Consider the following 13298-nt stretch of genomic DNA (forward strand, 5'->3'; position numbering starts at 1 on the left):
GTCAAGGGAGTTTTACTTGGTCACACTGAATGAAAATAGTGCTTTCCCACTCAAATTTATTAATACCGCAAGGTGCGCCGTTTATTTTTACCCTAACTTAGTTTGTATGCGGCGCTGAGAAGAATCAAGGAAGTTTTCTTTTCATATGAATATTCATATTGTCGAATTCTTCCCAACTGTGACCACGAATGGGGAATTTCTAATCATGTTTCAGGTATACAGGTATGAAGCAAAAACTAAAAAACCTTTGCTGTCATTTGAGGATAACAAAACAACCTTTGTAGAAAAAAGAAATAATAAACGTGCAAGAGAAGTGTTTTATATGTATAGCTTTAATGAGTTGTGACTAATAACCTAACTCATGGTTGATTGTTACTTCTGCAACAACAAAATAAGATGATGGCTTCAAACTTAAAATTTTAATACCCAGTAATCCCATCCCTCTGCAAGGACATGTACTCGTCTGTTCTACATACGGGTTCTGTATTATGTTTTATTTTAAAAACTATTCTTGGCGTGCAAATAGAGTCTATTCATGACGAAGTATTGGATTCATGTCTTGTTGGCTTTAATCTACTAACCTGTTATTTGTTTTTATGCATGTGATGAACAGAACATGCTGAAGGGTAAGTTTTTCTTTATTCACCACCACTCTTTTTTAAGCATTTTCATTTTGTTTCTTCAATTTATCTATCACACTAATTCCGATGATAAATTTAACAGAAACTACAGATAATTGTGCATTATGTAGAAGAAAAGTGTAAAAAATTACTGTTTCACACAAAATAGGAAATGTATGGCATAATAATGGTAATTTCCGGGTTTTGTAGAACTATTGGACATTATTATTTTTTAAGTATGCATTTCTTAAGTATATTGAACTGCCATATTACCTAACTTATAGTGACTGAATGTTAGTTAAAAATAATATTTTTATATTTTGCACACACACGTATATATATATATATGTGTGTGTGTGTGTGTGTGTGTGTGTGTGTGTGTATGCACACACGCAATGCAGATGTACAGCCTTTATTGTACAACATTAACAAACTGCTTTAGTGATAATTTTTGTTAAATAATTGGGGGGGGGGGGGCAGAGAGAGAAAGAGTGTCCTGATTGTTTAGCGTTAAGCATTTAAAACACGTGGAAGGTTGGCGAATTAGTAATAACATTTAACTAATCTGATTGATAGGGGGAAAATGTCGTCCTTTTTTCAGGTAACATATGTTTTCAGCTCTTTCTACTCCATACAGTAAACAAATGTTGCCCAACAATTGCTAGTTTAGAAAGAAATATCCGCAAATAGTCGATTAATCAGCGTGCGTAAATAAATTTTTGAAAACTAATACAGTCAATATTCGGAAATGTAACATGTTCATTTAAAAAAATCGTTTGTAGCTTTTGTTTGTCTTATTATGGAAGTAAAACAAATTGTATATATATATATATATATATATATATATATATATATATATATATATATATATATATATATATATATTATTTGTGTAAATAAAAATGTTGAGCATACAAAATAATACATAAATATTCAAATGGATTAATTCAGTTAAAGGCTAGTAAAGATATACACGTCTGGTACTTGTCAGCACGCTTTTTTATTGATAATCTTAATTAGGTATCCTTTCTTCCATCAACATATAGCAATAAAGCATTTCTTTCTACATAGTTATGTGCATATACACAAACTGAACGGCCTGTTTGAAGCTTTAATTATGAATCGTTAATTTATTGTGCTAATTTCCCAGACATTATTTTCCTTGTTACATTTAGGTAATGCAGCTGAGCGCTGAAGTCTGCATGTACCTTTTCCGTTAGGTAACTTAGTTTGAAAAAAATCTTTTCAGCATGCATCTTTATTTTTGGCTGGCCCAATTCGTATGCTAAGATAACTTTGCTGTATTTCTGTGTGATACAGCTGTTTATTGCTGCCCTGGTCCGCCTGTCGGGTCATTTGTGGGCATGCATTAAAATCCACGCCCAATGACCTGATAAATAACATCATTTTCAATACAATGGTGTTCATTGCTTTGGCGTTAAGTAAGAGTAAGAGAGGAGGCGTGCACAAAACTCATGAAGAAACTGAATCATGTGTATCAAATTGTCGTGAAATGGGATGATACATTGAAATGGAAAAACTAAACAGGACTGAATGGAAACGTTATTAGTGGTGTTGCGATTGGAGGTCAATTTTAAACTCAAAACAAATTTATATCTAACGTAGTGGAGCCATCGAAGTTTTAATTGAATATTTGAAGTTAATATTCGATAACAGCATATTTTTTTTAAACTTTCTATTTGCGTAGTGAATATTCTGCAATTGTAAATGTTTTGAACTTAATCAAAACCTTCTGGCATTTAAAGGATAAAGGAGCAATGCAGTACTTTGAATGAAATAAAATTTATCTCTGAAGTCAATTGAAGCGCATACAATAAAATACACCAACATGTTTCTTTCGATTTGCAAGCACTTAACCTTTAGCTTCCAGGTTCGGTTGATTGAATTTATAGCAAAACATTAACAAATATATGTATCTTTTTGTATTAGATCCCTGATTATTATCATTTCCTCATAATCTATCTATCTATCTATCTATCTATCTATCTATCTATCTATCTATACTAATTTGGAACTGCTATAGATTTACCAGCTTATATAATAAGTATTCCATCTCATATTTATTATTGAATATCACTCAATATGTTCGTCTATTTATCGTTTTATTTCCATCCCTGCACGCATGTTAAGTATTCATGGATCTATGTATTTTTCTATCACAGGTCTCGCGTACTTTATACACTTATGTTTTAATGAATAGATCAAGGAAATGTTAGAAGAATCAAGGAACGATCCTTCGCTTGTCTCTATCATTTTTGTCTTGAAAACAAATTCTCTAGTTCTTTAACTTCCTTACGAGCAGCCGCCATTTTCCCGTGTATCTCTTGTATCTCGTAAGTAGAATTCACGATGCATCTTTTTTTCTTTTGGTAGTCTTTCTGTATTATTTGTATTATGTAGTTTTTTTCTTTAAGTTTTCATTTCATGGTCCCAGAAGAATGTTGTAATCCTTGGCACTTATAATGATAAACCTTTCAGACTTGCTCGCAGTCTGCTTCGTTTGTGCCATGGTAAGAGTTTGGATGAAATAGGAGGACTTTCCTTCTCAAGAATGAGTGTCAGAATGGGGGGGGGGGGTCTATTCAAAGCGAAAAATATTCCTACATTGAAACAAGAAAGTGTGCATAAAAGTAGTAAATGGGGATGCATTAGCGACAATGGGAATTAGCATTACAGACCCCCCTGGGTCAGATTAGCGACAATGGAAATTTAACATGGCGAAAAATCGTGGGTCAGATTAGCGACAAGGGAAATTAACATGGGGAATAAATCGTGGGTCACTCTAGCGACAAGGGGAATTTAACATGGAACTATAGTGTGGGTCTGTCTAGCGACAAGGGGAAATTAACATGGGGAATAGAGTTTGGGCTTTTGGGATTTTTTTTTTTTTTTTTTTTTTAAATTTTTTTAAAAAAGGGGTAGGCAATTGAAAGGCTATCTCTTTTCGAGAAATATGGCTGGCCCTGAAAAGGGCCTTTGGGTTTATGTTAATATTAATATTAACATAGATGGCATCTGTCACATCTTCTTCTTCTTCTTAAACTCCTTCTAACTGCCGGTCCATACACAAGTACCCTCTTGAGACATCCTTGTCTTTCTATGTAAACTCTCCTCATCCATTGACTAGTATCTGTCCTATCAACAACAGTCCACTTGGACCTGACATACATGAACATGTCCGTCCTAAACATCATGGAAGACACAAGGGTGGATGACTCAACTGTGGTCCACATCTTGAAGCGACGAGAATAGGTGAATCAATGCAGTGAACTGCGCTTATTTATAGGTACAGGAAGGATTGAAACGGATTGAATTCATTCACCAATCCGAACACGCGTTACAAAATTCAGTCAGCTCGCATCCAATCCGAAGAGAGCAGTCTGTGACGTCACGTGGTCTATATAGATTCGTTAGCGCTTGTGTGCAGTCAATCTATGCGACAGTGATTCAACATGACGGAAACTCAGAAAACGATCCATTGGGGTGCACCAGCAGGGGAGACTGCCCAAGGGAACCCGGACTTACTTTCAGAAGAGGTACATTGGGATTTTGTGGATTTTCTTACCTCGTAAAAATTTGTTCAGGAACCTTCGTTACCTTCTTCATTACCGCAAGTGGAGAATTTTAGACAGAGACAGAAAGAAGAATTGGAGAAATTTATGCAACGACAAAAGGAAGCGGAACAAGCTTTTCTCCTACAGCAACAGCAACAGCAACAGCAACAAGAAGAGGTAAGAAAAAAAACAACAACAAGAAGAAGTAGCAGCAAAGAAACAAGAGGGTGAAAATCAAACGGCTACGGTACTGTTGGACATTTTAGCGGAGTTAAGAAGTCTGAAACAAATGTATCAGACTTCTTTATCACGACCGAAGAGAATACGACCTTCCCGAGCTAAACACTCCAACCCTGTGACTAAGTCTATCGTACCACCCTTAGTGATTTCAACCCAATCATCAGAAGTAGGCCTCGGCCGTGGCAAAGGCTTAAGGCAGTTAAAGTTGATTGGTTAAACTCACTCCTACACCAAAATAAAAAGGCCCTTTTCAGGGCCACCCACATTTCTCGAAAAGAAATACAATTTCAATTTGCCAATAACTCAAAAATCAACAAAAAAAAAAAAAAATAAACAACCCATTTTACCCTTATAGTACGTGTCTGTGTATGGGTGCGTGAGTGTAGCTTCTTATTTTAAAATCAAAACTCAAAGACACTTACCTTATATCATTCATGTATTCTTTTATCCATTTTTTACAATCCAATTCACAATTCAACACAGAACACTTTAATTAAAATTTCATTGACTTCTTCTTTCTCCTTGTTTAGTCTCTCTGTTTTTTTTAATTTCTTCACCGTTTTGTCCTCATTTTCTTCCCTTCTTCTTTTCTTCTCCTGTTTCTTTGCTTCTTTTAAATAGAATTGTCTTCTTTCTTCCTCTGAAGAATCCCTCTCTTCTTTCGAAGAATCCCTCTCTTCTTCCGAAGAATCCCTCTCTTCTTCTGAAGAATCCTTCTTTTCTTCTGACTCCTCTTGTTTCTTTTTTGGGCAATCTGGAGACCAATGTCCTTTTTCTTTACAATAATAACAGGTATCTTGACTTTTGTCTTTTTTAGCCCCTGTTTTTTTTTCTTTTTTGACGGTCTAGACACTCTGAAGACCAATGCCCTTTCTTCTGACAGATATAGCAAGTATCTTGACTTTTATCTCGAAAGGAAGGAGAGTAGTCCGTCGGCTGGTCTGAAGAGAATTTTCTAATGACCCCTCGCAAAGCTCTGACGAAACGTTCCATCTGGGTAGTCTCTTCCATCGTTGTGCTCGGCTTGAGAGTGAAATGAATAGTGAAAGGACAAGACACACACCCTTTTTATATACGCTGGTTTGTCATGACTATAAATTAGTCTATGCTGTTTGAACTTGAGTCATTTGACGTTTTTCACTCAAGATGAAACGATCCTATTCATTTGAGAAGAAAGAAGAAGAAGAAAGTAAGAGGCAGAAGCGTGATCTATCGCCTCGTGCCAGAGCTGAAATCTTGGCACAAATTCATGCCAGTGATTTTTAAGAGGACATGAGTGAACCAGAATTTGAAACCTCTAAACCAAGTTCACCACCCGTAGTCAATCCTGAAAAATACTATTCCATTCGAGAGACGGAAAAGCGCTCCTCTAGAAAATTTAGAACCACGGCTTACACCTACACGGTGAAGTTTAAAGATTTCAAGTCCAATATACCCTTAGAGAAAGCAGAAGGGTTTATCACCGAGATGTGGGATTCTTTGCTCACCGCACTCAAGCGACAATGTCAAGCCAAAGAAGACGATCGCTTGACACTATCCATAGATCACGACGGTTTGAAATCCCCTGTTTGGATCGAGTTTTGCAGACCCGCAGAACTAACCCCTTCCAAAGTCATGGACAAGATTCAACACGTACAACAATCTAATGACCAGTTTGACATCACCGATGGTAAAGCCACACTGAAAATGGCCCACGTCTCTCCTCCTCAAGGGACTGCATGCAAAAAGATGTTATTGGTGGACGACCTTCGCAACACCAAAAAGAGTCTCGTCCGAATTAACAACCCTCAAGACCAGATGTGTTTAGCCCGTGCCATCGTGGTGGGACGAACCTATGCCAACAAGAACGACACGGTAGAATGGAAAAGAACCTGGAAAACTATTCAACGATGCGATCGAGCCAAACAACGAAATGAAGCAGAACTCCTGTTACAACAAGCCGGACTGTCCAAAGACACACCCTGTGGCATTCCTGAGATGCAAAAATTGCAAGATGCCCTAGCTCCACGCTACACCTTGAAAGTGCACCCTCAAGAAATGCGTGGAACTCTGTTGTTTCGAGACCAATATTTTAAGGACGGAAAATACATTCATGTCTATTATCACGATGAACATTTCGATACCATTACCAGTATCACTGGATTCCTGGGATACGGTTATTATTGTGAGAAATGTGACTATGGTTATAACAATCGAGAGCAACACAAACATTGTGGATGGAAATGCTCAGGATGTTTGGCCTCTCAGCCCTGTCTGAGCGAAGAACCAGTGCCTTGTTCAACTTGTCTGCGCACGTTTGTTAGCCCTACCTGTTACCAACAACATTTGAAGACGCAAGGTTCACAGAAGAAATGCGCTTGTCAACTGCTGAGATTGTGCCCTGCGTGTAGACAAGGCATACGTACCAATAGTACTAAGGCACACGTATGTTCAGGAAAGAAAAAATGTCACATTTGTCACCACATCGTGGACTTGGAACACCAATGCTACGTGCAAAAATACCAACCCCCACCAGAGAAAGAGGACGGTCACAAGAAGAAAGGCAATTTCATCTTTTTCGATTTCGAATGCATGCAAGAGACTGGCATTCACATTCCTAATTTCTGCGTGGCTCATCGAGCGTGCGAGAAGTGCATTCAAGAACCTATCTTCAGTCATTGCCCTCACTGCAGCAAGATTCCTGGAGGGCGTGAAAAAATCTTTCGGGGACCGAACACGTTAGCCGATTTTGCCCGATGGGTCTTAGACCCCATCGACAAGACGTGGAGCCAAGAGGACATCGAACGTTACGGAGATTGTCATCGTCATGCCACGGTGATGGCTCACAATTTCTCCGGATACGATGGACAGTTTCTTTTGAGATACTATACGGAACAAGGCACCGAGCGTCCTAAAGTGACTTTGAACGGAGCCAAAATCATTTTCATGCAAGTGGGACAAGTACAGTTTAAAGATTCGATGAGCTATTTGGCCATGCCTTTGAGCCGAATGCCTAAAACGTTTGGAATGACAGAAATGGCTAAAGGGTACTTTCCACACTTTTTCAATACGGAAGCCAATCAACACGCCGTTCTACCCCATTTGCCTAAGGCTCACTATTACGACCCCGACAACATGCGTACCGAACAACGAGAAGCTTTCTACGCTTGGTACCAGGCTCACGCCTCGGACCCTTTCGACTTTCAGGAAGAAATGCTAAAGTATTGTCGTTCCGACGTGGACATTTTACGACGTTGCTGTGGAAAATTTCGAGAACTGTTCATGGAACATGGAGGGGTCGATCCTTTGAAAGAAGCTTGCACCATTGCCAAAGCGTGTTCCTTAGTGTACCGCCAATGATTCATGCCTGAAAACACCGTGGCTGTCATCAGTCCTCAAACGACCCACTTTGTCAAACGTCAATACTCGGTCAAAGCCCTACGCTGGTTACATTACTTGTGCGACAAGGAAGACAAATGGATTCAGCATGCCCGCAACGGAGGAGGCGAAAAGACCATCGGAACGTATTCGGTCGATGGCTGGGACTTAGAAAACCCCAAGATCGTGTACGAGTTTAACGGTTGCTTATTTCATGGATGTCCCGTCTGTTACCCTGACCGTGACACTAAAAATCAGTTTTTACAACGAACCATGGAAGACTTGTACCAGGACACTTGTCAGCGGCGCCTAAAGTTAGAACAGCAAGGATACCAAGTGGTGGAAATGTGGGAACACGAGTACGATCACCGTATGAAAACCGATCCCGAGCTTAAACGCCTCGTGGAAAGTTACCAGTTCATGGACCCGTTGAACCCGAGGGATAGTTTGTACGGAGGAAGGACCAATGCCACCTGTTTGCTGTACCAAGCCGACGAAGAGAAAGGAGAAGAAATCAAATACTTGGACGTGTGTTCGCTGTATCCCTACGTGTGCAAATATTGTCGCTTTCCCGTAGGGCACCCGCAATTGCTGACGGAACACATCGACCTGAAAGGCATTCGACAATACGAAGGCTTGATCAAGTGCAAAGTTTTGCCTCCCACGAACCTATACCATCCCGTCTTACCTCACCATTGTCAAGGCAAACTGATGTTTCCCTTGTGCCGTACTTGTGCCGAAACGTGCAACCAGGACCAACCTTGCCATCACAGCCAGGAAGAACGTGCCTTGACGGGAACCTGGGTCAGCGTGGAATTGTTCAAAGCTCTGGACATGGGATACCAACTGTTAGAAGTGTACGAAATTTGCCACTTTCCCAAGACACAACAGTACCACAAGGGTGACCCTACACAGAAAGGCATTTTCGCCGACTACGTGGATGCCTTTTTGAAACTGAAACAAGAAGCCAGCGGCTATCCTTCCTGGTGTCACACTCCCGAAGACCAAATACAATTCAAAGAGAAATACTACGAACAAGAAGGCATCTCTTTAGACCACATCGAGAAAAACGAAGGCAGGCGATCGTTTGCCAAAGTGATGTTAAATTGCTTGTGGGGTAAAATGGCACAACGACCGTGTTTACCCAAGACGGAATATTTGACAGAACCTTCCCGCTACTTCCAGATGATTCACGACAAAACCAAATACATGAAACACGTGGACGTCGTTCGAGAGGATTTGATCTTGGTCAATTACGAAGAAGATCTGGACTTTGTACAAGACGACCCTTTTGGAAATGTCATCATTGCGGCTTACGTGACAGCTCATGCTCGCTTAAAATTGTACGAAGCTTTAGAACTGTTAGAAGAACGCGTCCTGTACTTTGACACGGACAGTTGCATTTACATCCATCACCCGATTCAACATCACCCTGACATCGAAGGAGACCGTTTAGGAGCCTGGACAGACGAGCATCCCGACGACAAGATTCTAAGTTTCGTCAGTGGCGGCCCCAAAATTACGGCTACGAATACCGGGACAAACAAGGAGAAGTGCACACGACGTGCAAAGTGAAAGGACTGACTCTGAATCATCGTACCAGTCGAGTGGTCAACTTTGGGGTATTGAAAGAAGCCTTGCAATCGGGAGAGGATGGAAACTTTAAAGTGACCACCTATCAACCGAACAAGATTGTACGTTTACCCACTCACCACATCGTCAGTCGACCCTTGGAAAAAGTCTATCAAATTGTATACCAGAAGCGAGTGCGACTTCCCAATCACTTTACGTTGCCGTACGGTCACGTCGGTATTGGTCTGTATATAAAAAGGAACCCTAGGCAAGATCGATAGTTCATTGTTCATTGAAGTAACTTACCATGTCGTTGACGAAGAAGAAACCAGATTGGTTTGGCTTGGACCCAAGAGGTGGCCCAGTATGCACGAGAGTTATTCAAGGAAAAAAGTTACTTTTCAACCCGTGTTAGTGACGGTGCCAGAAGAACCCGTCACCCAGGACGGGACTGTCGTGGACAGGCCTGAAAGACCCTTTCGGGAGGACACTTGTGTGACCTTACCCCCTACTATAGAACTGGTTAGAACTTTACCCAAAACATGTTGTACAGACACTTGTGTTTATTCCACGTTCATGGTTATCATGTGCCTTTTATTCTTGTACTTAAGCCTTTGGCTTTTATGTATTTTTGTCTTTCGTATTCATGTTTGAAAAAAAACATTCAATAAACGTGTTCTGAAAAAGTATATAAACTCTTGTCTTGTTTGTTTTTCGTGTCACAAGTGACATTTCTCACACCATGGCTACCTCTGCTGTCTCTGCTCCCTCTTCCTCTACTGTCAAAGTCATCGACGAACACTTAGATCGTGCCAGTTGGGAGGCTTTGTATCTTCGCCATCCCTTTAACATGCTCATTGCTGGACCTAGCGGTTCAGGCAAAACCGAATTCGTCAAACGTTTGATCGAACATAAACATCATTCGATCGATCGGCCACCTCAACGGATCGTGTGGTGTTACAAAGAGTGGCAATCGGCGTACAGCCTCTTGCGAGAAAGTCAAGGCGATTCCATCGTGTTTGTGGAAGGTATTCCTAAAGAAGACGACGGCATCGTCTCTGACTCCCGTCAAACCCATTTGGTCATTTTCGACGACATGTTAGGAGAAGACGAAGAAGAACTTAAACTGTGGTTCACGCGCAAAGGGCATCACCGTAATGCCAGTGTCGTTTACATCACCCAAAATTTGTTTCAACAAAGTAAAGCCCATCGCACCATCAGTCTCAATGCGCATTACGTGGTCTTGTTTAAAAGCCCTCGAGATAAATCGCAAGTGCAAGTCTTAGCCAAACAGTTAGGAACGCCTTGGCTGACTCAGGCGTACGACGATGCCAATCAAATGCCACATGCCTATTTACTCGTCGATTTGAAACCTACGACTCCCGAGGATTTGCGATTTCGTACCCACTTGTTTCAGCACTGGTGCCAAGACGGAGGGCCTGTCCTGTACACGTCTCCGTCCTCGACTTCATTTCACTCCCCATAAAAAAAATCCATAAAAACCTCAGACCCTTTTCCGTCTGTCTCACTCACAGTGCGAACATGACGTCCCTTCAGTCGCATCTTCCCGTCAAATTGATTCGTGCCTTGTATGGCATCAGTCGAGAAAAAAATCCACAAACACGAGCTCGTGTCTTAGAAGCTAGTCTCAAAGAAGTCTTACGATGGTTCACGGTGACGGCACGTCAATTACTCCAAGGAATCATTCAGATTCCTCATCAAACCAAACGCTTTTCGATCGAAACAAAGTCGCTTTGGTCCAACTGGCCGATCCCCGCATCGACACTCAAACCAAAAAACAAATCATTTTGAAACCTGGAGGGAGCGGTACTCTAGGAGTGGTCATCATTCGCTCTCTCTTAAGATGGGATCCTAATGCCCCCAAAGTTATCCCCAAGACAAAAGTCCAACGAAGCCCCAAGAAGAAAAAGACCAGGTCCCCAAGGAGAACTTCTCCAGTGGCAGGACCCTCCTCTTACCAGACACCACCACCCCGGAAAAAGAAAAGAAGCCCCCAGAAAAAGAAACAGAGAAAAAGTCCCCAGAAAAAGAAAAGTCCACAGAAGAAAACTAGTCGCGAGAGAGGCACTTCGGCCAGGACGCAACCTTACACTCGCAAACCACGACCTGCCACAGCGGTGACTGCGTCTCCGGCAGCCTCACGTTCATCCACTTCTCGGTTAATGACACCCAGAACTGAAGAGTACTTGGAGACGTTGATCACACCAAGAACTTCTCCGCTGATGACCCCCAAAAGAACTTCCCCAGTGGCAGGACCCTCCAATTTAGCGGCAGTGGCACAAAGTACCTTCTCCCAAAATCAAAGTCCATGAAAGATCGGGCATGTTACAAAGTTTACTGGAGTTGTCCAAGCAAGAACTGACTCGATTTAGTCCGTTGCGTACCCCTGCACGACGTGTCATGCCTGTCCTCAAACTAATACGACGTAAAGACAATCAGTGGCGACGCGTTCCAGTATAAAAAAAGCCTGTGACCAAGTAGGGGTATCAGTGAACTTGTAAAAGATGTCACCTCCAAGAAGCCAAAAAAAAAAGAAAGAGACAAAGGCAGACGCGTCATCCGACAAAGCGCTTAGCCATGCATCGACATTACCCTAAGAAAAGACACAGTCGTTCCAAGAAAAAGAGGCGTCAACTAAGGGGTGGATTCCTTGGCGATTTTGGGAAAAACATTGTCACCTTTATGACAAAGCGATAGTCCCAAAAAAAAGATAAAAGGGTATGTGTTAAGTCATCGACGTTAGTGTCTGTTTGGTGAATGTCCCGGAACCCACAAGCAAAGATGTCACCCTCCAGAAAACCCCAAGGAAAGAAAAGGAAAGGATTGCCTCCACGTTTAGTCAAACATGGGGACATGTTATCTGTCCTGTCCAAAGCTTCTCCACCCCTACGAAAAAAACTCATTCAAACAGCCTCCAAAGAGGTCATCGATACCGTGTGCGAATGTTGTTTGAACGTTTTGAACGTTTTGTCCAAACACCAGAAACAATGCTTAGGCAAACATCGTCACGTTCTTCGCCAAATGGTTCAAAAGAAAATTCCCATTCGTCAAAAAAAGAAGATGTTGGTCCAACGTGGAGGCATTTTACCCCTCTTGTTAGGTCCCATACTGAAAGGAGTCTTGGGAACCATGTTGGGAGGACTGGTGGGAGCAAGATAAAAAGGCCGTCGGAAGTCCCAAGATCTCAGAATCGACCCCTGACAACCCCATGGAAGGACGAAAACTAGCTTTAGTGCCTTACAAACGACGGATGGAATACCATCGGTGGCAAGAACAACGCACCCCGCATTTACCTCCCAATCCCAATTTGAGCGAGATGTCCCAGTTACAACACGAATTGCAGTCCTTGATGGATCGCCAAGATTTGTCCGAAACAGAAAAATCGCAAAAGTACGGTCAACTCTTGCAACGACTGCAACTCTTTCACCAGAAAGCTTTAGACGAAATAGCTCTACCCACTCTGAAAGATTTTAAGACCTTGATGAAAAGTCCAGCACCATCACCAGTACCAGTACCAGTACCATCACTACCCATGACCAAGACAGAAAAAGAAGAAGAAGAAGAAGGGTTTCAAACTCCACCAGAAAAAGTACGCAAGTTAACAACACCACCTACCTCCAGAATTGGATGGATTAAAAAGATGATGGCCACCCCTTCTTCATCACAAGAGAAAAAGAAAGTGAAGACAGAAGTGAAGACAGAAGTGAAACAAGAACCGATATCCCCCGCTCAGACATCCTCCTCCTCTTCAACTCCTATTGCCGGTCGCACACGAAAAGCATTGCAATCCAAGAAAATACCCCAAGAGAAAAAGAGTAGCATCCTCCAAGAGTGGGTGCCTTATTAACACACCAACCAACACAAAAAATGGAAAAAGTGTTAGCCAGCATTTACTACGATCCCTCGCATCCTG

General features: G+C 41.6%; 1 long non-coding RNA gene across 1 annotated transcript in view; it reads left to right on the plus strand.

Moving 5' to 3' along the window:
• Positions 1-549: 549 nt before the first annotated feature.
• Positions 550-13298, plus strand: part of LOC149784067 (uncharacterized) — a 107721-nt gene continuing 94972 nt past the window's right edge. The window contains exon 1 of the long non-coding RNA XR_016414094.1: positions 550-626. This is a non-coding gene — a long non-coding RNA (uncharacterized LOC149784067). The remainder of the gene's footprint in view (positions 627-13298) is intronic.

The sequence above is a fragment of the Sinohyriopsis cumingii genome, chromosome 14 (genome assembly GCF_028554795.1).
Source record: "Sinohyriopsis cumingii isolate HCF-2022 chromosome 14, ASM2855479v2, whole genome shotgun sequence".
NCBI classification, from domain to species: domain Eukaryota; kingdom Metazoa; phylum Mollusca; class Bivalvia; order Unionida; family Unionidae; genus Sinohyriopsis; species Sinohyriopsis cumingii.